General features: G+C 42.3%; 1 protein-coding gene across 13 annotated transcripts in view; it reads right to left on the bottom strand.

Moving 5' to 3' along the window:
- The window catches only part of CHRM3 (cholinergic receptor muscarinic 3), a 504,026-nt gene extending 479,369 nt beyond the window's left edge, over nt 1–24,657 (bottom strand). For 10 of the 13 annotated variants that reach the window (XM_041747550.1, XM_041747554.1, XM_041747545.1 and 7 more), the window contains exon 1: nt 24,471–24,657. The gene's annotated coding sequence lies outside the window, so the exon portion shown is untranslated. Of the gene's footprint in view, nt 1–22,851; nt 23,129–23,321; nt 23,718–24,002; nt 24,075–24,470 lie in introns of those variants that run through there. The other 3 variants (XM_041747553.1, XM_041747551.1, XM_041747552.1) reach the window with 3 other exon arrangements.
- Nucleotides 24,658–24,879: the final 222 nt, after the last annotated feature.

Here is a 24,879-nt window from a genome sequence, read left to right as displayed (position 1 = left end):
AAATCAAGTCAAATCCACAAATTCAATGAGGCAATACTATGGATTAAAACAAGAAGAGATAGATGTCTCTGCCTTCAAAAACATGACAAGTCAGAGAAACAGGTACCATATAAAGATTCGCAATACAAGGACTCTTAGACTAGAACGTGACTGTGTGTCTTGTCTTTCACTTCCTTCCTGCTTTTATCCTAAGCTTCAGACAAACTGGGCGATGCATCCAACCTCTGCCCCAAATGCACCTACCACAAAACCCACCTGCCTTTCTCTACAAACATCATTTCTGCTTCAGAAATCCCACAGGTCCGGGATCCCTGGGTGGCACAGCGGTTTGGCGCCTGCCTTTGGCCCAGGGCGCGATCCTGGAGACCCGGGATCGAATCCCACGTCGGGCTCCTGGTGCATGGAGCCTGCTTCTCCCTCTGCCTGTGTCTCTGCCTCTCTCTCTCTCTCTCTCTGTGTGTGACTATCATAAATAAATAAAAATTTTTAAAAAAATCCCACAGATCCTTCAAGGTCTATTTCAAAGACACGTTCGTGCTTAACACACACTGGATTTGCCCTTATCCTCCTATGAGCTCCCATCTCATTATAAAGAATAAAGTCACTGGGCAGCCCGAGTGGCTTAGCGGTTTAGCGCTGCCTTCAGCCCAGGGCCTGATCCTGGACACCCAGGATTTGTTTCTTGATTTATTTCTTGTCTGTCATCATTTCTGTTTCCCATAATAAGTGATCTAAATCTATTTTTTAAAGATTTTATTCTTAGGGGATCCCCAGGAGGCTCAGCAGTTTAGCGCCTGCCTTCGATCCAGGGCATGATCCTGGAGTCCCCGGATCGAATCCCACATCGGGCTCCCTGCATGGAGCCTGCTTCTTCCTCTGCCTGTCTCTCTCTCTCTCTCTCTCTCTCTCTCTCTGTGTGTGTGTGTGTGTGTGTGTCTCTCATGGATAAATAAATAAAATCTTTTTTTTTTAAAAAAAAGAACAAAGTCACCAAGAATGGCATGCACCAATGTCCCATGAGGCAGCAGCAAGGAAACCAACCACCAAAGGACTAATTCTCAGGGGCGATATCTTCCTTCTCAGGCACCACACTTTGTCCGACTGTACTGCCAATATCACCATAATTTCTCCCTAAGAAATATCCAGGGCAGGCGGAAAAAACACATAGAAAACTTCAGCTCCTTCATCTAAAGCAAATGGATTTTGAAGAATGCTATTTTTAATAATTAAAACCTTTCAAGGCTTTCAATAAACTATAAAGATAACCATAAAAAAAAAACACACACACACGAATGTTGGGTTACCTGGGTGGCTCAGCCAGTTAAGCATCTTTGTTTGGCTCAGGTCATGATCCCAGGGTTCTGGGATCTAGTTTGGCTTTAGCAGGGGTGGGCCTGCTCAGCAGAGAGTCTGCTTCTCCCTCTCCTCTGTTCCTTCCCCCTGCTTATGCTCTCTCTCTCACAAATAAAGTATTTTTTAAAAAACAGCAATGTCTCCCCAATATATCAAAGATTGATGGACTCAAAATCACAAATGCTTCTAAGACATAGGTTAAAATTCAAGTAATACAACACTTGGTGTGCAATATCATGGACTACACACAAATACTGGTTCTTAATGTAAACTCAAAATGTCTGTCCACTAGCTAGATTTTAACCACAAAAATCTTTTGTTTGCTCATGAAAATTTTTAACATATTTAACAGAGATATATGTTAACATATTTATGTTATATGTTAACATATTTAACATATTTAATAGAGATATACATATCTATGTAAAATTATGAAAAAAGCAAAAATGAAAATTTAATTTTTAAATTTCATATACTGGTTTAAAACATAATTTATGAGTATCAAGGATAATAACCATACCACCATGAATTTATAACTTATTGTTCATTAGGAAGTCAACCTTTTGTCAGCTTCTATGGCAATACTCTGAAAAAGTGAGTATGGAGTAATCTCTTTTTCTTTTCTTTATTTTTTTAAAATATTTTATTTATTTATTCATGAGAGACACAGAGAGAGAGGCAGAGACATAGGCAGAGGGAGAAGCAGGCTCCTCACAGGAAGCCGGATGTGGGACTCGATTCCAGGACCCCAGGATCATGACCTAAGCTGAAGGCAGATGCTCAACCACTGAGCCACCCAAGTTCCCTTTTCTTTTCTTCGCAGAACCAAATGGAACGAGCTTAAAGTTTACCCAGAAGCGCAGAACACTTGCTCTAAAATATACTAGACTATATTTTTTATTCTACCATGAAATCTATGAATTTCACATCTTAAAATTTTTTCCATTCACACATTTTTTTTCTTTTGAAAACAGCATGTGTGAGCAACACATATTCACAGCTGAAATTGTTTTCTTCGCATCTTAGAAAGATGATGAAAAGTTCACATGCATCTTCTTTCCCCAAATTCAGAAACAGATGGTAGGGTGATTGCAAATTCACCCAGTCAGTCTGTTATTAAGCAGCCTCTAGATACCACAGGATTCTGGTATCGCAGACCTTTTTTTCATCCTACAGATGAACCACTGAATTCCCATAATATTACAAGTTTATCCTCTTGTTCCATACTCTTGCTCGATGAATTGAAAAAGCAATTTCAGCAACCACTTTCCTTCCTACTGGTTCTCCTTCCTCCCTCTTCATCAACAATGGCGTGACCCAGCTCCTCATATTCCCCAACTACACATTCTCCTATCTAAAGAGAGGGCTAAAGCAGCTTATTAGCTGGCAGTACTGTGGGCTGCCAAAGAGTTTCCAAGGAAGAGGAGGAGGGATGCATACAAACCCTTCCAGAAAGTCTCCTTGCCTACCAATCCTGAAATGAGTCTGAGAGGTAAGGGCATACTCGTTAAGCCTTATGCTTCTTTAATTTAAACTTTCCCCTCCTTGTCTTGACTTACAAACGAGAAATCCATGAAATCATTTTCGGAAAAGAAGGAAAATATCAATTGGTAGCAAAAAGAACACACAGTTCACAACTGCTACTGATACACTGATACCTCATAGTCATTAGTACAGATGGATATATTTTCATTAGAAAGAAGATACAAATCCATTTCATTCTAGTTCCCATTCCTGATCATTTATCCTTCAAAACAAAAAGATTCAAAATGAAATGCCCATTAGAGATTCTACTCATCACCCCAGAGAACAATATTGTTCTAGAGAGAACACCTGTCTTTTATGTTTATTCCTCTGCTTTTCTACATAGGTCAACAGTAAGTTTCCACATTGACAACAAATTGTCATTTGCTCGAATTTAAATTTCAAAGGAAAATGAATAATAGGATCAGATAAAAATTAGTCTACAAAACTAAACAATTCTTAACAAAAAACAACCTATGATCATTGAAGACACACGATGATATGAAGAATAGTCTTTATTGTTTTATTTCCTTAAGGTAGATTGTGAAATTCAGATCAAGCATGTTTTCCCCAGGATACTTAATTTTGTTCCTGAAGAGGCTTTTCATACTCTCAAGACAGCTGATAATCAAAGAAGCTAAGCACAATGGCCTTCCCACTAGCACATATTCATGTTTGAAAAGTCTGCTCTTCTTCCCTTAATTTTTATCTGTTTGGAAAATCTAAACCACATATAGAAATTGAGGATTTCTATTTGTAATCTTTTATAGCAGCAGTGCATTACTTACATGAGACTACTAAATTAGTTTCCAATTCTTTTCTATCAGTCTGTGAGATTCATTTTTTAGTCCAAAGACTGCAAACACCTTTATTTTTTTAGTAAGATTTTTTTTTAAAGATTTATTTATTTATTTATGATAGACACAGAGAGAGGGAGAGAGGCAGAGACACAGGCAGAGGGAGAAGCAGACTCCATCCTGGGTCTCCAGGATCAGGCCCTGGACCGAAGGCAGCGCTAAACTGCTGAGCCACCCAGGGATCCCTGCAAACGCCTTTAAAACCAGAGTCAGACTCTCATTTGTTTGAAACCTGGTTTGGACAAATCATCAAATGTATGTGTGGCTTGTTATGCTCACTTATTAATCAGCAGATACCTACTTTGTAGTTCTGTTTTAAGGATAAATGAGGTATTACAAAGGAAATACTTAGCACTGTTCTAACACAGGGCAAGCACACAGCATGTTTTGTAAACATTAATATTTATTTTATCGCCAGTGAATCATTCTGTATGAAAGTCATACTGGTTTCCTACACCTATCAGCATTTCCACTACTAGCCATTTGTTCTACAAGGACAGAAGCTCCCAACAAACTGATCATAAAATACAATTTTCTATTCAATTCTACTCTATATACATATAGATTATGAGCACATATTTCTATAGAGCATATTCAATTTCTACTCTATACATTGAAATAATCCTCCTTGCTCTCAGCTGAATTGAATTTAGGAAAATTAAGCATATTAGCTATGCTAGTCCATTTTTCTGAAAAGTATGTTATCTCATTAAACTATTTTTTTTTTGTTCCAGATTTTTTACTACCTGATTTGGAGCAAACATAAGCTAGAGGTTGGTGTTTGGTGAACATCACACAGCACAGGCAACTTGGAAAGTGCATCCAAATAATATCAAACTGTTGTAAACAGTTGCCTTAGGGAGTTGCAACTTACATGAATATTAAAAAATTAGGTTTATTAAAGTCTAAGTGAGGAAGGGGTGAACACCCTTTTAAAAAGATAAGCCACTTGTGTGATTCATTGTGGAATTATTCTTTTGATTTACGTCAAAGACAAGTATTCAGCTGTCACCAAAGCAAGTGTGTTCAATACAAAATTAGTTGTGAATAGAAAAGGAGCCAAGGATTAGATGGAACACAGAGCACAGCAGTGATGAGGCAGGCCAGTGCCCTAACATTCACTCAAACACATTTGGATTTTCAGCTGCAGAGACACCACCTGTTTGTAATGGCAAACGTGAGGATTGCTTACAAAATTACCACAGAAGCTTCACAAATGACAAGGTCCTAGGCAAGTCTGAACCTCAAATTCCTTTTGTCAAGAACCCTCCTTTCTTTTCAACAAACACTTCCCTGTCTTGGGTTTGCATTATTCTGATATCATTAATATGATTTAAAACCACCAAAGCAAACATTTGCAATGGAAATAATCACAATAGAAAACAAGCTAATGTTTACTTCTTTATCTTAAAAAAGTATATGTCTATTTGTGTGTGTATCCTCTACACCCCAAAACCAGAGTAACTGCAAAGTAACATCTAAATCCCCTTGATTTTGAGTCTTTTCCATTTAATGAATTAACTAAATAGCCTGTACAAGTGAGTTCTCTGTTTCGACATAGCCATTCATGCTTTGATGTTCTCCAGTTTCATTCAACACTAGAGTAGTTGATTAAAGTTCACAAGAGTGTAGAAGACTATTAAAAGACACCACCATTTGATTTAAATTCAGATTATGGTTCAGTTCCAACCTTCACAGAAAATGGGCCTTTTTTAGGAGGGCCAGAGTACAGGGAGGTATGGCCAACAGGTCAACCAGCACCTCTCAGCCAGACTGCGAAGAACCATCCTTCTCTCCTCCAAATGGTATCTGCTCGATTGACCCTTGAAAGAAGCCTACAGTATGGTGGATCATTAATAGTAAGTGTGACAATTACAATTACATAACTCTGCAAGGCTCTTAATTTATTCCACAATGATCTCCTACTCTACTTATATCATCTCATAGAAACTTTGCAATGAGACAAGATAATAATAAAAAAGTAACAATAAAATAGAGTATATAATAGCAATAATAACAAATAGTTACTGTGTTTTGGGGGTGCAAATTATGTGCAAGGTCTACTAAGTGCTTACACATATATTCATTTAATCTTCCTGATAATCAGAAGAGGCAAGTACAGTAACTATCTTTCTCATACTATAGATAATAAAATTGAGGCACTTTGAAGAAAGGGACAATGCAGGGAGGAGTATAGTGAAGGAAAACCCTAAGAGTGCAGATAAATGTCAGGTCTAGAGAACCACCAGTTCTGGAAGACTCCTGGGCAGATGGAAGAAGGAAGGAAGGAAGGAAGGAAGGAAGGAAGGAAGGAAGGAAGGAAGGAAGGAAGGAAGGAAGAAAGGAAAGAGAGAGGAAGGGAGAACATGAGACAAGTATTAACTCTGAGAAAACTAAAACAAAAATACAAAAAGAGAAAATATCCTAGTTCACTAAATGGTTCAGCAGTGAGCAAAATCTACATCATCAAAACATGTTCATATTCAATACCGATATAACCAAAATTTTAATGTAATTCTCTCGGGAGTATAAGGAAAGAGATTTTCTATTGTAGGGAGTAAATTCTAAAAGCCAAAAAGCAAGACACAGCAGTCTACGCATGGTATTTAGAAACATGCTGTAAATAACAGAAAAAAAAATAGCCAAAGAGTTGAAAATGACTGCCTCTCAAGAGCAGGAAGCCGGGAGGCTCGGGTGCTAAGGACTGCTGTAATTTTATCACAGCCTTGGGAACCAGGTGATTTTCTAAAAGACTGAGATATTACAAAAACTCCAAAACTCTTTGATGGCACAGGAATGGAAAAACTATGTAAATCATGTAAAAAAGAAAAAAAAAACACACAACAGTGGCTCTATCTAGGCTGTGCCTTATCTGCACTTACCACTTGGGTGGTAAGAACAGGCAGACTTGCCAGGGAACACAGCAAGTTTAAGGACACCTGCAGCCGTGTAACTAGGAAAAAAACAGTAAGCAGCTGGAGATAAATGAAATCATGCTTGGTTTTCTTATTTTGCCTTAGAAAAACATACTGATCTTCTTGACTGCTCAGAAACCCAGTATTAAGGAGCAAGAGTGGAAGAGATGTTTTACTGGAAATCCTTCTTTCTCAATAGCAGATGAGTCAACTCTATAACCAGTCCTGCAGGGTCAGAGGATTCCCACAGAGATGGTGGAGCAGGGATACTGATACTGAGGCTTACACGAGGGGATCACGTCAGCTTCCAGGGAATGACAAAAGGGGACTAAAGACGTAGAGAAGTGTGAGGAGCCACAGAGTCACTTCTGCACTGATACTGTCCTGGTTGATGGCTAAGGTAGACATTCTACGCAGACGATATTAACCCCCAAGCAAGTAAAAATGGGTTCTTACAGGGCAAATAAGAGTGGCAGAGATTGCAAAGATTTCCAGCTTGCTGAATGGCCACATGTTATAAATAGATACACAGTATATGTATGCTATTAAATTCTCATGGGTTAGAAAGGAGATTATAAAAAACAAAGCCCAACAACATGGAAAAGGCTTCTTAGGGGGATCATAATGAGGAACATCTAGATGAGAAACACTGAAATAAAAGAGAATAGGAGAAAAGAATGGCTGGAGAACTTTGGAATGGAAATTGGTAAAAACTGAGAAGGACCTTACATTCTGGGAGTACAAGAGCATTTTGTGGTTAAAAAACATATTTAAGGTAAAATATCAGCCACCTAATAACATACACCAAATCATTCTTTAAAATGTTAGAGCAGTAGAAACCCTCAAATCAAAATGATCAATGAGTTTGTTTTAACCGAAGATATTCTCTATTCAGTGAATTTCTTGATACCAATCCCAAGCATCTCACTGGCCTTTAGAGATCAGTTAAGCTCGTAACAACCCCAAATTCTACTGGACAGTGGCTTTTGTATGATCCCAATAAAATATCTACCTCACTTTCTAAATACCTGCTTTGAAGCCACACCTCCTGTACAAGCATTGTTTCCCCCTTTGATTCACGGCCCAGACAGAAGTTTCCATTTACACACATATAGTTTCAAGCCCTGAGAAATGGGAGAATGTCAGGCCCAACTGAGTTCCGGGCGCTGCTCAAACAATCCATACACTTAAGTGTGTGTCTGGGTCCGCAGGTTCCAGAGAAGCAGTGCCTCCAGTGAGTGTCTTCTATCCAGCCATCATCAGATCAAAATTTACAGGATTAGGACTGTTGGTCTCCTCATGATTATGCCCACAGATCAGCACCCTTCAAACCAGATAACAATAATATTTTTTAAGGCTACTTCTCAATAGCAAGAAAAAATAGTTGATCTGCTTAAGCCTCAAGCTCCTATTCTCCAAGTCTGGAATCCCGTAATTCACTATAAATGATGCTATTAGTGATGACAGTATTTTTTTTAAAGATTTTATTTATTTATTCATGAGAGACACACACAGAGAGAGGCAGAGACACAGGCAGAGGGAGAAGCAGGCTCCTCACAGAGGGCCTGAAGCGGGACTCGATCCCAGGATCCCGGGATCATGCCCTGAGCCAAAGGCAGACCCTCACCCACTGAGCCACCTAGGAGTCCCAGTGATGACTTTAATATGGGTGTGTAGAAGAAAAGGCCATGGTCGAAAGGACAATATGGGGTGGGTTTGTCAGATTTTGTTCTGCAGTAAGAAACACAAAAGTGGCACTATTTATTTATTATTCAGTTAGTGTTTGTTGTGAGCCTACTGTGGGCCAGGCAGTGTTCTAGGAACTAGAGATTTAGAGATTAAAAAAAAGGATCAAGTTCTTGGTCTCAGAGAGCTCATATTACAGTGATTATAAAGAGACAATAAATGAAGAGGTAAATATACATAATGCTGGGTGGTGGTATTTATGATGAGGAGAAAGATGGTAGAATGAGGAGATTGTGAATCACGGAAGAGAGTGCACGTCATTTCAGATGAGTTGGTCAGAGAATGCTGGGAGCAGGTGACCCTAGAGGAAGACCTAAAGGAAGTGAAGCAAGCTGTATAGATTTCCAGAGAGTGTTCCAGACAGATAGAATAGCACATGCAAAGTATCCGAGGTGGAATGTTCCAGGTTCGGATAGAAAAATAGCAGAGAGTCTCTGCACATAAGGTAATTTTTGCCTGACTAGCATGCCTTGCATCTCCTTCTATTTAAATCTTACTGGTCCTTTAAAGTATCTCTCAAGTGAAATTCTTGCAACTGAGAAGTTCCTGGAATCCTTCCAAAAAGATTTGGCTTCTCCACCCTTTGAGTCCCAAGAACAACTTGGCTCAGATAACTCTATATAACAAATTAACATTCTTGTAGATACAAACATATCTAAGGACAAGACTTTGCCACAATTTTTTATAGACCCTTCTGAACTTAGTTGCCCTTAAACAATCCTGTCCAAGCTGCATAGGAAGTCAAAGACGGCATTTGTACTTGGTATGGGATTTAAAAAAATTTTTAAGAGTAAGTACTACTTCTTTATAGGTTGGTCTGCTTTGGACTTGGAAAGCACATAGTCCTTTAAAAGACACACTTTATGTCATGATTTGGTTAGTTACTTCTGTGCTGAAAAAAGGATAAATAGATGGGATCTTCATTAGCAGGATTTGAGTCAGCTTTTCACTTTGTAATGGTAATGTTAATCTTGGTGTACACATATGATTTGGATAGAACTTCTGTTCATGTTTCATTTTCTCTGGATTCCTGTAACAATAGTATATCAAATGAAGTAGTCAGGCTGGGTTTCAGGTATCTTTGTTTCTTCTGTCACCATAAAAAGAAAGAAACCTCTGTTTCTCACACATCTGGAGTAGTAGCACACTGCCTGGGTCCACCAGGTGTGTTCATCTAGGTCTCAGCTTGCAAAGTTTATTTTAACTATTTTTTATGTATATAAAAGGAACACTGGTCAAAGTATGGTAGAAAATTTCTATTCTAGCTACTATATCTCATATCTTATAACAATTTAAATATTATAAGATAAGATAATATCTTACATCGTAACTTCAGCAATATATGTGACTTTCAAAAAGGGTTTATTTTTTTTTAAGATTTATTTATTTATTCATGATAGAGAGAGAGACAGAGGCAGAGACACAGGCAGAGGGAGAAGGAGGCTCCATGCAGGGAGCCCCACATGGGACTCGATCCCAGGACTCCAGCATCACACCCCGGGGCCAAAGGCAGGCGCCAAACCACTGAGCCACCCAGGGATCCCCGGGTTTATTTTTTTTAAGATTTTATTTATTTATTCATGAGAGACACACACAGAGAGAGGAGAGACACAAGCAGAGGAAGAAGCAGGAGCCATGCAGGGAGCCTGTTGTGGGACTTGATCCCACGTCTCCAGGATCACACCTAGGGCCGAAGGCAGTGCTAAAACACTGAGCCACCTTGCCGCCCTCAAAAAGGGTTTAAAAAATGGGTTGCTCTGTGTTTAAAAAGAAACAAGCACATTAAAAATGCCACGTTAAAAATGAAGTGCCCAAACAAAACAAAACAAAAAATAAACTGAATGCCAGGGAGTAAGGACTGGTCATATTTAAAGCCTGAAATCTATGGAATGTAACAGCAACCCCTATCTCTACCTCCTGTGGAACTAACACTTTCTCATGTCAAGGGATTCATTTTGAACTTCATTTTAATTTTTCAAGACTTGACCCATTCAATGGACACACAAGTGCAGATGCCTGCCATCTAGTGGCAAAAAAACAGTATCAGCAGCCTTATTTTTATAGAAAACACTCAAAATTTTTTTTAGAAAAATTCAATCTAAGCTGTAAGTTTAAAAGGTAAGAGAAAAGTAAAACCTAGGAAGGTCACACATCTAACTGGCCATGCTATTCCAATACCCATATCTCTCTGATCTTGACACCAAGTTAGGGCAGGCCTGTTTAGAACCCCTTGGGAATACTCTTTCAGAGCCTATAGATCTTCACAAAGAAAGAAGTTCCGTGAAGGCAGCATCATGGCATATTTATTCATCTCTTTATCTCTAGCACCCAGATCAGTGCCTGAAACAATTCAGGAAACTTAATAAATTTAATGAACTAGTTAATGGCCAGCAGAAGAATGGGAAACAGATCAGACTACGGGTCGCCTACCACAGGAATTCCTAAAATTCTAAAGAATAGAGGTGATTGATAATTTTACTTAATTCTCTTAAAAACTAATATAATACACTTTAAATTTGTAAAATACAATTAACTGCATTATACATGCATTTTAAAACTTATTTCTAGATCTACATAGAATGCCCTTTAATGAGCAAAACTAATCTATGCCGATTTTTATGAATATTCATAATAACTGAATTATTATGTACATATGCAGCAGTTCTAGACTATTTTGTCTCACTTTCTTGACATTATGTTTTTCATATCAATAATATATGTCATATGCTTACTTAGAAAGATAATCCCTAAATACAGCACTACACATATGCAAAAATATGGTCTGCTTATCATAGCTTCATAATATAATATGATCAAGAAACAAGAAAAAAAATTGTTGAGGACTGCCTATATTTGTGATAAGAACTTCTGTTTTAATACCACCTGCGAACACATATCCATATTATTTTAAAAACACACGCAAAAATATATTTAGATACGGTGTAGTACATTCAAAGGAAAGAGTTTCATCTTATTTCTACACCTGAGATCTGTCCTTGCTCGCTTGTGTTTAAATTCCAATGGAAAAGAGCACTCCACCCTTCCTCAAAGCCTGAGAAACACCCTAAACTGAATATGACTCATCTTACCAGAGAGAACAGCCTAAGATAATGTCCCGGTTGCCAACTAGGCTACACAGAATCTACTTAGGAAAAAAAAAAAAAATGTTTCTCTTTCAATCTCTATCTCTGTATCTCTGTCTCTCTCTCACACACACTGTTATTCAATTAGTGAGTCTTAAAATTTAGCAAGCGTAAGTATCATTTGAGATATTTATTTAAAAAGCAGCCTGACAGAACCTGACTCCATTCTGATTCAAAACTGACTAAAACCGGTCTGGTTTCAATCCCCAGGATTGTATTTTTAACAACCACCTCAGGTGATTCTCAATCTTGGGTTCTGTATGGCTATAGACACATAACTATTTTATTTTTATTTTTTGTTACCAATCATTTTTTATTGGGTACTCATTCTTTTTTTTTTTTTTTTTTTTTAGATCCCATTTATTTATTTAAGAGAGAATGAGAACATGAGCAGGAGAGGGGAGGGGCAGAGGCAGAGGCAGAGGGAAAAGCAGAACCGCCCCCCGCCCCCACACACACACACCCCGAGCAGGGGGCCCGATGTGGGGCTCCATCCTAGGACCCCGGGATCATGACCTGAGCAGAGGGCGGACCCTTAACCAACTGAGCCACCCAGGTGCCCTGAAACATCAAAATTTCTAAATCTTTCCAGTAGTTACAAGAATCCCTCAAGAGAGCTGGCTACTTAAGATATCAACCAGTAATGACTACTTCCAGAGTATAATTGGCACTAGCTGACGAGAGGAACCACACTAGGAGGTTGCTATCTGAAAGAACCACGCCTCTCAAAATGTTAGGGTCACCAGTGTAACCATTAGAACTACACAGACAACCCTCCAAAGCAAGTGAAACTCTGAGTCTGACCTGGGATAATTCTGTTGTGGTCTGTATGATACTCATCAAGAGCTGCTGTTTATTAACATACAAACTATTTCGTCATTATGAAGATACACTGAAAACTGCTAAATCTCCTATTTAATTTTCCTCCCCAAAAGGAGTAGTAAGAGGGAATTCACTTAACCACAAATACATAATGCGAGTCTATTAGGTGCCAAGTGCTGTTTTTGGTCTTTGGGATATATCAGTGAAAAAAAAAAAAAACCATAAAAATCTCTGCCCATACAGGGACAGATTCTGTGAGTTTCTCATTCAGATTTTACAACATCAAGTTATTTTTTTTAATTAATTATTTTTTATTGGAACATCAAGTTACTATAGATAGAAAAATAAATAATGGTGGCTCCCGATGAGATAAGATGCTGAAAACCTAAAGGAGAAGCCCCTTATTTACATAATTTAGTTCCAGTACAAACAGGTATGGCAAATGTTATAGCAGACAGGGGAATAATACAGCCAAGGGGCAAGAGGACTGGAAAGTGAGCCTCCAGTATCTGCAGGCTCACTCACAGAGCAGGGCTGGCATCTCAGGAGGCATGGGGGATTCTGGACAGAAACCCTGAGGTAAGAGCATGAAGGCCCATGCAAAAACCCTCCGGCAGCCCAAGGTGGCCGCAATGCCCCAGCAGAGGGAGAAAAGGACAGTGGAACTGAGTGAAACTGTAAAGGACTTTGACCTCCTTACAGAATAGGGAAAAGCAGACTGAGCGCCGGGAGACACGTTCAGGAAATACAGATGCAGAAGGTGGAGTCTGAGATCCCAGGGTGACTGTGATACAGTCAATTAATATAGGAAAAACGGGGAATATTTTGGGGACAGGTGATCGGTTCTAATGTCCAAATGGAACATTAGAAGTGCCCAGTTGATAGTCTTCATGGAAATGTCCAGAAATGGATGTTCCACACTCAAGGGAAGAGAACTGGGTCTGCCATCACCAAAATCCAAATCGCAGCTGGGATCTCCAGGCGAATATGACTCCAGGCAAGAGATTCAGCACAGAAGAACACAGAAAGAACACAGAAATCCAGATGTGGGGTCCAAAGACCCAGGCTTATTAAGTCTCTGACCTCGGGTGAATCACTGAACGTCTTGGGATCTTGGTTTCCTCAAATATAAGACAAAAGATGTAGAAACGTACTCCATATAATTTCACTAACTCTGACCACAAGAGTCTCATTCATTTCCAAGTTGTTAGCCGTTTATTGTCTTTCTACTTCCAGATTTTTTCTTCATAACACATGACCAGCTTCATGGACAACTGCAGATGCCCAAACATACTTCACCCCTCCCACCATCCAGGCAAATGATCTTCCAGAATTCTACCACAAAGACGATTTTTCAAAAATGAACAAATATGGTAGTAGTAGCAAACATGCATCTTTATTATGAGTTGTCTCTCCAAAATTCTTAGAGGAATTTTGATTTTTACTTCTATAAGAATTTTCTTTTCAACAAATGCCTTATATTGTGTCTTCACTTACTGACATTCTAAGACATAATACATAGGACCTTTCTTTTTGGCACTTCTCCCTGAATTACAATTTTATTAAATATACAAAACAATTTTGTTAGATCTTTGTTAGAGATTTTCTGGTTCTTTTACCCTAAGCTTAGATTCATTCATGAAACAAAAAATAATATACATATATATGTGTATGTTAAATAAATATGTCCACATTCATAATTCAGAATGAATCATCTGCTCTTTACAGATCTAAAAGTACCAGAAAGTTTAAATTTCAATATAAAATTCAGCTATCTGAGAGTCCATGTCATCAAACATAATGACTGCAATCTGGCATCAAGCATGAGTGACCACTACATCTCCACCAGTCCACCTGCCAACATTAGCCTGAAGGTACAAGAATAGCCTGTGCCTATTGGGGCAGTATTATGTCTTACTCTGACAAATCTAAAGTGTCTAATCCCGGGGGCAAAGAAAGTGCTGAATAAAAACAAGCTTAACTGATCACAATTTCAAAGCATACATATTTCTATTCTGCTGGGCCATTTTAAGTGGACTGATTTTTATGCAGTGAAATCAGTAGATATTTTGGAAAACATTGCAGATTTTAAAAAATAGGGAGGTATATTTACATTTAAAGTCTGGTCACAAAAATATATTATTATCTCAGGTTTGTATAAAGTAAATGTGAGGATGTATACAGAAAAATATCAGAGGACTGGGGTGCCTGGTTGGCTCAGTCAGTAGAGATGTGACTATTGATCTTGCAGTCAGGCGTTCAAGCCCCACACTGGGTATAGAGATTATTTTAAGAAGTATCAGAGGATTATGTACCAAATTTGTTAACCATAGGCACTGGGTCATGACAGACTTTTACTTTTCACATCATATAAATTGTTGTAATGTTTGATTTTTAGTATAATCTCTATTACTTTCATAACAATAAAGCAGCAAATATACTATATTTACACATTTTATAGCCTTTTGTTTTAAAGATTTTATTTATTTATTCATGTCAGACACAGAGAGAGAGAGAGAGGCAGGGACACAAGGCAGAGGGAGAAGCAGGCTCCATGCAGGGAGCTCAATCCCAGGTCTCCAGGATCACACCCCGGGGCCGAGGCGGTGCTAAACCGCTGAGCCACCGGGGCTGCCCTCTATTTATACATTTTATATTGTTGATGAGTATACTGAGCATTTACAGGAAGACTCCATATAGAGTCCTTTAGGGCAATCAAGGACAAATGAGACATGGCATCTTCAAGGACTTCACACTCCAGTATTTGAAATAATTTACACACACACACACACACACACACACACACACGAGTAAATGTGACCAGTGATGGAACTGAGAATCTGATAAAGACTAAAAGATGAATTCATAGTAAGAAATGTCAGTTCAAGCAGTCCTTGACAAATTGCTAAAATCTGGGCCCATGAGGATGTGGAAGAAAGGGCATTCTAGGCAGCATAAAAACACATGAAAGTCATGAAAATGGCAGAGCGTATACAGAACAGCAAGTGCTAGGGGTAAAGTGAAAGGTGACCCTGAGACTTGGAATTGAATTTAAAATGTAAATCCAAGCTACAGAACAAGTCAAATGCTAGCTGAATGCTGATATAACAGATTTAACTGTCATTCAATAATAATAGAAGAGGATATCAAAGCAGTATTCTGAGGATACGAGAAAAAAATGATCAGACTGGTCTTCAATAAAAGTGATCTGTATTAAAATAGACTAGAAGAAGAGGGCATAGTCAATGAAATCATGGGGGAAGCTCAGAGATTGTGGGAGAACAGTGTATAGAAGGCATGACTTGCATTAGCATCCCCATCACCTGGGCTTGTTAGAAATGTAGATTCTCAGGCCCCAGCCCAGACCTCCTGATCCAAAGTCTTTCTTTTACCAAGATCTCTATGTGATTTGAATGCACACTAAAGTTAGAAAAGCAATAAATCAAGGTGCTGGTAATAGGAAAGAAAAGAAGCCAAAAGGTTTGAACTATTACTTGGTTGAATTATTACAATTTGGCATCTGACTAAATGTGGGAGGCAATGGAAGGGCATAAATCAAGATTACTCAGAAATGCTGAGCTGTAGGATGGTCAGGCTATTCATAGAAATAGGAAACCCCAGAGGAGCAGGATAAGGAGGAAACAGATGAAGGCTGTGCTGTCCAGCCAGCTCATGGAAATCCACCTTCCAGAAGCCAAGCCAGGCTTAGAGACCATGATATGGGTGTGATCCATACTGAGGGCACTAGAAGCCATAAAATTAATACAATTATAAAAGGAGGAGGGGGTGAAAAGGATGGACGTCAGCCAGGGAGAAATTTTTACAGAGCCTTGCACTACTTAAGAGACGGGTGGGGAGGCTAGGAGGAGGCAGAGAAGCCACAGGGGAGAAGAGCCAGGGAAGTATGATGCTTTGAAAATAAAGGGAGAGGAAAGGTGTTGCTAAGAAGTCACAGGGGACACCTACGGAAGGGTCACTTGTTTTGTGACTAAGAGGTCACAGATGACATTCAGCAGAGTGTTTTTTGTGAACCTGGTGAGAGCCAAAGATTAGGGTCACAGGATAGTGAAATTAGGTGTGTGTATGTGTGGGGGGATTGGGTTTGGATCTTAGGCACTTGCACTTTCCGTGCAAGTGAAAAGATTAAGAATAAAGCTAAAAAATATTTAGGGGCCCCCGGGTGGCTCAGTGGGTGAAGCGTCTGCCTTCTGCTCAGGCCACGATCGTAAGGTCCTGGAATCAAGCCCCGCAGCAGGCTCCCTGCTCAGTGAGGAGTCTGCTTCTCCTTCTCCCTCTTCCCCTCCCTCCAATTTGTGCACATGTACTCTCTTTCTCAAATAAATAAATAAAATCTTAAAAAAAGAATAAAGGTAAAAATTTCAAAGGGGATAAAAGACTAGGTTGAATTAACTTTAAACTGTTAAACTTTAAGGATTTTCTTATGGAAGAAAGATCAGAAGCATTCTCTTCATAATTCTCAGAATTATTAGGAGGGTAAACAAGCACAGCTAAGAATTAGAATTTTGACTCAATATAAAGAGGATCTGCTTCTCACTGCTCTCTGGAAAGGGAAAAGGCCACCTTTCAAGCATTAATTTCTCAAAGCCTGCAGAACAGACAATTCAATAAGGAATCACAAAGTAGAATGTTGCTCATCAATGACAGCTGTAGTTGACTGAACGGTGGTCCCTCAAAATATATGTCCACATACTAGTTCTCAAAACCTGTAAATATTATCTTATATGGTAAGAGATGTGATGGTTAAGACTTCTGGAAGGAGGAGCTTATCCTGGATTTTCTGGGTGGGTCTTAAATGAAATCACATGTATCCTCATAAGACACGCACATAGAGAGGGAGGCACACAGAAAAAGAGGAGGCAGAGACTAGTGGCAGCATAAGTCAAGGAATATAACAGCCACCGGAAGCTGCAGGTGACAAGGAAGAGTTTTCCCCAAGAGTCTTCGGAGGAATTGTGCACCTGCCTGCACCTTGATTTCAGACTTCTGGCCTACAGAATTATGAGAGAATACATTTCTTTTGACTTAAGGCATGGGAAATCAATACAGCACCTAACGTCACCTTTCAACTCTTAGATTTCTGGAGTTGTGCTCAACTCATGCAGATTATGAGTGAATCTTGTGAATCCAAAAACTGATGTCCTTGGTGCCTGGCACGTTACATGAACACTGAACACTGACAGGGAGAGTTACCACAGAGATCTACGCTCACATGTGAGTGGAAAGTAGAGATGGATACAAGACAGAGAGAAAGTAGATAAACAACAGATAGACAGACAGGCAGATGGACTGATAGACTCATTTTACTCAGGCAAGCAAATTAAAATGTACTTATACTCTCATGAATCTAACTTCACAAATCCTACCTGGGTTATCCTTGACGGTCACATTTACTCTTAAGGACGGTACAACCAAAATTTGGAGGAAGGACATATGCCTTGTGGTTGCTTAAACTTTCAGTTTCTCACAATTAAATGAATTAAAGGGTTGAAAATAATTTATCACAAGAAAAGCAGAATGATAGCTACACTAAAGGAAAGTTGAAAAAGGTTACCTGGGGATTTGGGGCAAAGAAGAAAGAAAGGAAGACTCTATATGAAGGAATACTATGTCAATTCCAGTTTTCCCAAATGCTTCCCTTCCCACAAGGTAATGTACATAGTACATGTTATCATCATGTGAGGACTCACGGGAAAACAAGACATGAGGATCTCCACATCCATTTTATGCATGAGAACTTCTTTCCAATGCAGACGACTTGAGAGATCTCCACATGAGATAAATTGTGTGAGATAAATAGTAAAGTTACTTTATTTTGAAGTAAAAAAAAGGTACTTTATTTTGAAGTAAAAAAAAATGGAAAATCACACCAAAAAATCACTGTGTTCAATAACACTTCTCAGTGAATACAAATAGATATAAATAGATATTTATCTAGATAGATACATACATAGTAGACACACAGAACCCAGAAATACTTGAAATTTATATGGATTCTTGGTTTCTGCCAAATACAACTGGATTGGGATCCACTGGAGTTAAGAGATGGCTAGATTAAACCCCAAATGGCTGTGGGCAAGAAGTGCTTAATTGAACAGTAACTGGGTTTCCTCCTGACTGGGTCCCATGGGCAATTCCAACAAGGGAATCTGCTCCAAAGTGGTAAGTTTAAAAGAAGTGGACAAAGGCTGTTGGTAGATCCCTCCTCCTAAAGCTCATTAGCAGGATATTCTGGTATGAGTTTAATTCCACGGCCATGGCTACCTGTGATAAATTAGGAGACCTTAGCAGAAGAACACCTCACATAAATGCATGGTTCTCTGTAGTAGACATCTGGTAGCCCCATCCTCTCTGAAATGGGCTGGTAATATTTTACTTTGGCTTAATCTTACCTGAATTTTATCTGAATAGCAGTATTTGGAGGATATCCTGCCTGACCCAGGATGTCTATACTAGCACTACTTCCTGCAGCAGAGGTGACTGAAGGTAGAATATGTCATGGCTCAGCTGGTGTGCCAGATTTCAAGGGAACACTGGGGACAGGAAATAAGCTAGGGCTAGGCTAGAACAAATGACCTAATGAAGAATTAATTTTGTAGTGGATAGTCAGCAACTCAAATTACAGTGGCCAGGAGGAGTGTGGAGAACTGAGATTTGATCCTGCCAACAATGACACACAAGGAGATTTTATTTGTCAAGTGGAACTTGGCTGCACAAGTCTCCAGGCAGAAACGATACACTGTCAGGAGGGTGGCTGAGCCTTAGGCCGGGGGTGGGGGAGGTTGTCCGCTTTAGGGCTGCATCAGAGACTTAGAAGAGAAAGAACAGTCTTGCTCCTGGAGAGAAGTTCTTGGCAAGGGTGAGGCTCACTGCCAAGGTCATCGCTAAAGTCCTTCCAGGCAAGAGTCTAGTACTAAAAATGCAAACATAGGAGAAGGCTAGCCTCAGAGATGGCAAATATGACAAGAGTTAAGAGAAACTGAGGCCAGCTGGGCATGGCAAACACTAGAGCTCACTGGGGTTAGGCCAGGTGAACCAACCTCACATTCCGTTCTGTGGAGTTCACTGGTAGAAGAATCCAGAAGCCCAGCCTCTAAGTCTCATGCAGCACAGGGCAGGAGAAGGCTAGAGCTCAAAGCTGCCATGCATCTGCCAGCTACTGTTTGTCAATTTTATTCACACATTTTCTCCCATCATTGTTTCTCCTCGAAGTGTTCCTATTCTAGCTGGCTTCAGGGTGGGAAGAAGGAGGCAGTGGTTCAAATATGCCTTCTGTTGGCTTGCTGTCACTGCCAAGGGATCTCAGGACTGTGTCAATGTGGGGAGCTGCAGCCACAGTCTGGGCAGAGAAAAGTCTAAGAAGGTGCATGCCAGCCAGAGTACTTGGCCTTCAGGAGTGGATGAGCAGGAAGTTTCAACAGGTGGACAGCAGAACTGCCAGCCTGACAGGGGAGAGCCTCCCAGAGGTTGGGGAGTCTACAAGCTGCCAAAACATGTGCACAAAAAGGAACACAAGGCAACCGACTACTGAGCCAGAGGGACACCTATACTCTGGCTCTCCGTACTTGACATCAAATAATATTAATTAAGGGTCTAAATCGCACATCACATTTAATAGTGCTTCAGGGATTGTTCAAAAATCACTTTCACATGCATCACTTCTTTGGACCCTCAAAAGCACTCTGCAACATGCACAGGGCAACTACTTATCCCCTCCACTTGTATGCCGCTAGGGAGGAAACACAATTTTTTTCTAAGGTCCATTGTGATTTAATATTTTCAATAGCTTCACTGCAACAAAACTGTCTTTATTTCCTTATTTGAAGGCAATACAAATGCAGATCCATACAGCCCAAGATAGATGGAAGGGAATGAAGCAGTCTAAAGGAGCCCTCTGAATGCGAATGCAGGGTAACAATGGAAGGGGGTGCCTACACAGACTTTCTTCTGGAGTGCTGGTAGAGCAAGAAGGGCCATGACTACTGATTTAGGCTTCAGAGAACTACTTCTAATTTGATCTGAACAAGGACCACTTCCCTAATGGAAAAGACAAGAGTCCATCAGACGTGAGAAATTACCTTCCAACTTGACAGGCTTTGCCACTTGTCAAATTCATTAGATGATCTTTTTCCCTTTCTCCCCTAAAATCAAAACTTTCCACAGAGGCTGCAATTCTATCCCAAAGTTCTGTTAAGATTGATAACGAAGAGTCCACTGGACTAAATGAGATTGGTAGGTTAAAAAAAAAAAAAAAATCCTGTGGAACATTTCACTGCCATCACACATAGGGAAGCACCACATTCAAGGATTAAGCATAAGGCATAATTTATTATGCTGATTATTGTTTTTTTTAAATAACCATGGTAGAGGCAATTAACTTTTTCTTGGAGCCATCTATGTCTTTTTTATATTTTCTTGCAAGAAAAATGTATTTTAAATTCACAAACGAATTATATTAAATGAAGTATAAAATGAAACATTTCCAAGTACTCACTGATCCTTCAGAACTACAATGTGAAGATAATGCTATGGATCACAATATATTATGACCTAAAATTAGATTCCATAAGTGAAGGACAGATGCATCTCTCTGCATACCCATCAGAGACTCCATCTTCATGATTCACAATTCATTCATTTCATATCTGAAGTGCCACTACACCACAGCTGTTCTCAGTATAAACTTCCCTGCATTGCAAAGAAGACCTAGTTTCTTAATAGTTACACTGACAATGTCCAGGCCATGTAGGAGTAGGCAAGTAATTCTTCCAATGTTAACTTTGTTAGGCAAGGACAATATGTTGGCCCGGGGAAATGACAGAGGAAATTTTAGGTAAAAATACGAACAAAATTATTACTTTATAATTTGCAAATGCACAAGGGAACTTTGCTTTTAATTACATCATTTAATTTTCTTTTTATCCAATTTACTGGTGTGGATTCTAAAATTCTAGTTTGTGAATTTTATGCTTTTTTTTTTTTTCCAGGCTCGTTCTCAACAGGTTGCCCGCAGTTAAAAGCTAAAATATCATTAAAAGACATTCACACCTTTACCACACTGTACCTTAAACAACACATTTTCTTTCAGTAAGAAAGTAAATCATTTGTCTTTATAAGGAAAAGAAAATGGGTGCATCCTCAAGAACTCAGTATGCTTAATCATCTTCAGAAATAAGTAATACTTTTGAGGTGATATTCCCCTTTTTCCCCAAAAGAAAAATAGAGTAATGTGCATCCATACATCTCTCTAACTTCAAAGTTTCCTAACTAAGTTTAAATGTAGGTTTACTGCAGAACTACTCTTATAACGCTCTCAGTCTTTCTCTGTATGTTAACCAATTCCACAAATTTTCCAAACTATACTTTTCTCTTACAATAATTTTCCATGCAAAAGATATACGTTGTCAAGGATTTTTCAAAATCTCTTTATTTCATTTTCTTTTTTTAAATATCAAGTCTATCTGAATAAATATTATTTGATGTCATTTACATAAATGGCACTTTAATATTACAACTTTCATGTTAAATTCAATCTTACAGCACCCTCCAGCTTATAGAAACAGTCTAAATCACATCTACAACATAAATGATTTTAATTTGGTCATTTAAGATAAAGTTATATCCCATATGGAAACCCTTTTATTTATTTATTTTTTATTTATTATAGTCACAGAGAGAGAGAGAGAGAGAGGCAGAGAGACACAGGCAGAGGGAGAAGCAGGCTCCATGCACCGGGAGCCCGACGTGGGATTCGATCCGGGGTCTCCGGGATCGCGCCCTGGGCCAAAGGCAGGCGCCAAACCGCTGCGCCACCCAGGGATCCCTGGAAACCCTTTTAAAAATAACATGCTTTCTAACTCAACAATAGCTAATCATATATTAAGCTAATTGAGACAAACCATGTAAACAAAATCTCAAGATATGCTATTCGGTGACAGGATTCTGTGGCATGCTGAGGAAGCGGCACACTGGAGAAGTGGGCATGTTCTACGCATTCTTCGCAATACCGGCTCCCCTAACAAGAGGGTGCGCCCAACGCCATATATATCCCACCACATTTGGAACAGAAAGAGCTCAATTTTTTAAAATTAATACATGACTATCACAACTTTGTCTACGTGCAAGTATTTGTTCTAGGTTCAGCTCTCCCCTTTCTTAAGTGCATTTCTTAGGCAGGGTCTCTTTCTTAAGTAAATATGGGAGCATTGTTTTAAACACAGGAAATAGTGATGAATGTTTCATGCAATTCAATGATACCACCACATGAAATTATTTGGGACTACATAATCAACAAATACACTTTAAAAAAAGATCATTTTTCAAGTAGTAACCCGGATAGACCCAAAATGGGGGACTAGGCTATGTGTTTTGCTGGAACTCAGAGGCCAAGAGAGGAACGAAAGGCCTGTGCAAAGCATACGGTGCTGTCACCAGTATCCTTAACGGCACAAACGCTCGGATAAACGCGTTTACCTCCTGAGAAGAGCCATCCCCTCCGCGCCGCGGCACAGCCAGCCGGGCCGCGCAGCCCTACAGCCGGCGGACGGGTTCAAGTGACACTTGCAAACAAATGAGTGTTCGCCTTCTCGTGATCCGTCCATCGGGATGCAGCTCCCAAGCCCCCGCTCCCTCAGCGCTTCCAACGTGTGCGCTGGGAGAGTTGCACAGGCGCGCGGGCACACGCGGGCACACGCGGGCACACACACGGGCACGCGCACACGCCGACCCGGAGCGCGATTCCAACCCGCGCAGCCCGAGGACAAGCGAGCCGCCCCCCAGGCGACCGCCTGCTCCCCCTCCCGGCTTGAAAACGCGCGCAAGTTAGCCCCGCGGTGAGCGGCTGCTCCGTGCGGGGGTCCGGGGAGGAGGCCCGGGGCGTCCGACGGCTGCCGCCCGCGGGTGTGGACCCTGCGTCGGGTAGGGCGCGCGCCCGGGCTACCCACCTTGGCCCGGCGCCGCACGGGTGTGTCACCTACGCCCCTTCGCCCCCTGAAGTGCGGTCCGGACGGTCCGCCGGGCTCGGGGCTGGCGAGCGCCTGCCGTAGCCTTCCCGAGCGCCGCTAGGGCATCACGCGGGGGGCACACGCGCACGCACAAGCACACACGAGCACACATGCACACGAGCACACACGAGCACACCAGCACATGCACACACGAGCACACCAGCACATGCACACACGAGCACACGCGCACACGCACACACGAGCACACGCGCACACACGAGCACACACGCGCACACGCGCACCGCGCGCCGAGGGGTTGCTCGGGCCGACACTCCGCGCCTCGCTCGCATCCGGCGTTCCGGGGGAGGATCCGGGCGCAGGGGGCCGGGGGGCGGGGCGGCCCGCGGCTCCCCCGCCCCCCCCGCCCCCCCCGGCCCCCCGGCCCCGGGCTGCGGCTCGGCTCGAGGCCGCGCTCCCTGCACGCAGGTGTCGGACACCGCCCGAGCCGGGCCGGCCAGCTCCCCGCACGTCTCCGGCGCCCTCCGCGCGCCCCCGAGCAGAGCCGTTCCCTACCGGGCCGAAAACTTTTTCTCGCCTCCCGGCGCAGTCAGGCAAGAAACCGCGTCCCGGACCGCCGCCCCCTTCGCCCCGCGCGGCTGAGCGCCGCCCCTTCCCCGTTACCTGCCCGCTGCTCCGGGGCGGCGTCCCGTCCTGCCGCCTCCCGCCGGCGCCCGGGGAGCGGGTGTCCGGGACCGCTCGCCCGCGCTCGGGCCGCCCTCCGGTCCCGCACGTCCCGGCAGCAGCGACGCTGCCGCCCGCCAGCTCCCGCGGGGGGGCGCGGGGGGCCCGGGACGGCGCCGACCGGCCCCGCGGTGTGGCTCCGGGGCCCAGGGCGCTCCGCCCGCGGGCAGCTGCGGCCGCGTCACCTGCCGCCCCGGCGGGCCCGGCACCTGCTCCAGAGGCAGCGCCGCGGGCTCCGGGCTCGGGCTCGGGCTCGGGCTCGGGCTCAGGCTCAGGCTCGGGCTCAGGCTCAGGCTCGGGCTCGGGCTCGGGCTCGGGCTCGGGCTCGGGCTCAGGCTCCGGCTCCGGCTCCGGCTCCGGCTCCGCACGCCGCCCCGCGCCTCGGGCTCCCCGCGCTCCGGCCCTCACCGTCACGTCGTCGCCGGCGTGTCCGTGCGCACTTTTCCCGTCTTTCCTCCTCCTTTATCTTGTATATTCTGTTTCTCCAAAAGCAGACCGCGGGCGCTCCGAGGGGGAGGAGGGTCTCGGTCCTCCGAACCCTTCCTCTGCCTGGCGGCGGCGGTCGCGGCTGCCGCCCGCCCCTGCTCCCCTCCCCCTCCCCTCCCCTCCCCTCCCCTCCCCTCCCGGGCTCCTCCCCCCAGGCCCGCCCCGCCCGGCCCGGCCCGGAGCCCGCCCCGCCGCCCTGCTGCGCCCCGCTCGGCCCGCGCCCGCGTGCGGGAGCCCGAGGCGGCGCCTGCGCCCCAGGTGTGGCCGGTGGCTGTGCCGCGTGCCCCCGCGCCGCGCCGCCCGGAGCGCCGGACGGATCAGAGGAAGCGCC

The sequence above is a fragment of the Vulpes lagopus genome, chromosome 3, assembly GCF_018345385.1.
Source record: "Vulpes lagopus strain Blue_001 chromosome 3, ASM1834538v1, whole genome shotgun sequence".
Classification (NCBI taxonomy): domain Eukaryota; kingdom Metazoa; phylum Chordata; class Mammalia; order Carnivora; family Canidae; genus Vulpes; species Vulpes lagopus.
This window is presented reverse-complemented; position numbering and strand designations above follow the sequence as displayed.